General features: G+C 44.0%; 1 protein-coding gene across 1 annotated transcript in view; it reads left to right on the top strand.

Moving 5' to 3' along the window:
- Fanca (FA complementation group A) overlaps nucleotides 1–2689 on the top strand; it is a 58071-nt gene that overhangs the window by 47360 nt on the left and 8022 nt on the right. The gene's annotated exons all lie outside the window — the stretch shown is intronic.

The raw sequence follows: 2689 nt of genomic DNA, 5'->3' as shown, positions 1-2689 counted from the left end.
AGATCATATAGACAGTGTGTCGTCTGCATGGTGTTCATACGTCAGCACCACAGCACAGATCATATAGACAGTGTGTCGTCTGCATGGTATTCATGTGTCAGCACAGATTATATAGACAGTGTGTTGTCTGCACGGTGTTCATGTGTCAGCACAGATCATATAGACAGTGTGTCATCTGCACGGTGTTCATTCGTCAGCACCACAGCCCAGATCATATAGACAGTGTGTCGTCTGCATGGTATTCATGTGTCAGCACAGATCATATAGACAGTGTGTCGTCTGCACGGTGTTCATATGTCAGCACCACAACACTGCAGGAAGTTCTTTGAGACATGGTCTCATTCAGTAGACAACAGACGTAGCACTCAGTCCTACCGAGGCTTGGAGTGTTAGTTGTGTGAGGCACAGCCGAGTGAAGGGGAAATCATCCCCCTTGGTTCCTGAGAGCAGCTCTGCAGCAGACAGATGCTGTACCAGGCTCTCCAACCGTGGCAGCCACCAGTCTACCTCCCGCCTGTGGAACTGCCTGCTCTGGGCATTTCATAGAAACACAATCATATGTGGTCTGTTCCTGACTTACTTCACTGAGCAAACGTTTTCTAGGTTCATCCATGTAATAATATTTATTCCTTATGGCTGAACAATGCCATTGAACAATGTATATCATCTTTTCAATCCATTCTTCTATTGGTGGACATTTGGGTTGCTTCTTCTGTTTGGCTATTGTGAATAACATTGCTACTAACATTTGTCTATAGGTTTTTGTGCAGCCCTGAGCTATTGTCTTCTTGGGCATAAGCATAGGAGTGGACTTGCCGGATAATAAGTTTTTTTCTTTGAAAATGTTTTCACAAACTGGTTCTGCCATTGTGTAGCTGCCTGCGGTAGAGAGGATGTGAAGCACCTGCTCCATCACCACACCGCTGCTTTCTGATGGCAGTGGTAGCCGTGCTGAGCGTATGAAGGCTGTATTACTGTAGTTTTTATTTGAGCTTTTTGGGTTTTTTGTTTGGTTGGTTGGGTTTTTGTTTGTTTTTTGAGACAGAGTTTCTCTGTAGCTATGGAGTCAGTCCTGGATCTCGCTTTGTTGACCAGGCTGGTCTCAAACTCACAGAGATCAGCCTGCCTCTGCCTCCCGAGTGCTGGGATTAAAGGTGTGCGCCACCACGGCCCTGCTGCTTTTTGTTTTTTCATGTGACCATGGGTCAATTAGAAAAATACTTATTAGAATCCTTCCCCTGCCCCTCCCCCACCCCAGCTATCTTTTGTGCCACCAGAGATTAAACCCAGAGCCCACACAGGCTAGGGAAGTGCCTTGCCTCTGAGTACACCCCAGTCCCTTTTAAACTGGGCTATCATATCGAGCTGTAGTTCTTTATGTACCGTAGACGCTCAGCACACAGATGACTTGTGCATGTTTTCTCATGACCCCTCAAGTCTTTTCCCCTCTTGATAGTGTTCACTAATACACAAAAACAAATTTGGTGAAGTCTGATTCATTTATTTTTAGCTCTTACACTCAGGTTTTTACTTCGTGAGTGGGGTGGGGTTGCCTTTCCTGGACATCTTTGTTGAGGAGACTGTACTTTCCCCATGAGATACCCTTGGTGTCCTTGTCAAGGGTCAGCTAGCTGCTTCAAAAGACTTTATTTCTGGTCCCTGCTTCTGTCTGCTGTCTCAGTGTGCTGTTCTGTACTGAAGTCTTGAAATTTGGAAGTGTGAGTCTTCCAACATTGCTCTTTTTAAAGATTGCTTTGGCTATTCTGGGTCCTTTGTGATTTTGTTTGAATTTTTGAATCAGTGTTTCGATTTTTACAAAAGCATCTGGGATCCCGATAGGAACTGCATTAGATCTTGCTACCAGCTTGGATAATGATGCCATCCGACCAGTACTCTTTTTCCTGTCCTTGGTGACAGGATGACATTTCATTGGCGTAGGTTTTAACTTCTTTTAGCAGTATTTTAGGTTTTCATGGTACGTCTTATATTTGCTGAATCTATTACTAAGAATTTTATTTTTGTTTGTTTGTCTGTCTTGAGACAGGGTCTCACTCAGTAGCTCTGTCTGGCCTGGAACTTGGTATGTAGTCCAGGCTGATCTTGAACTCCCAGAGATCCACCTGCCTTGGTATTTTATTCTTTTCAATGTGGCTGTAAGTAGAATTACTGCTTATTTTTTAAGTTATTCACGGATAATGTATAGAAATATAACTGAGTTCTCCACATTGATTCAACAAACTCAACTATTTGCTGCAGAGATTCTTTTATTTTTGTTTTTTAGAGACAGGGTTTCTCTGTGTAACAGCCCTGGCTGTTCAGGAACTCACTCTTTAGACTAGACTGGCCTCAAACTCAGAGATCTGCCTCTCTCTGCCTCTTCTTTTTGTTTGTGTGTGTGTGTGTGTGTCTGTGTGTGTGTTTCTGTAGACAGGATTTCTCTGTGTAACTTTGGAGCCTGTTCACCTACTCTCTCTGCAGACCAGGTTGGCCTCAAACTCAGAGATCCACCTGTCTCTGCCTCTGTGAGTGCTGGAATTCTATGCATGTCCCTGCCATTCTTTGTATTTGCTATTTTTGACTGCTATTGCTTTGATTTTGTTGGGTTTTTGTGGATTGTTTCATGTTGTCAGTTATGTGCAGACACCCCAGTGTGGGGGCAGGATGGGGAATGAGCATCACAGTGAGGACC

The sequence above is a fragment of the Microtus ochrogaster genome, chromosome 4 (assembly GCF_000317375.1).
Source record: "Microtus ochrogaster isolate Prairie Vole_2 chromosome 4, MicOch1.0, whole genome shotgun sequence".
Lineage (NCBI taxonomy): Eukaryota > Metazoa > Chordata > Mammalia > Rodentia > Cricetidae > Microtus > Microtus ochrogaster.
The sequence above is the reverse complement of the archived record's forward strand: the minus strand, read 5'-3'. Positions and strand labels throughout refer to the sequence as shown.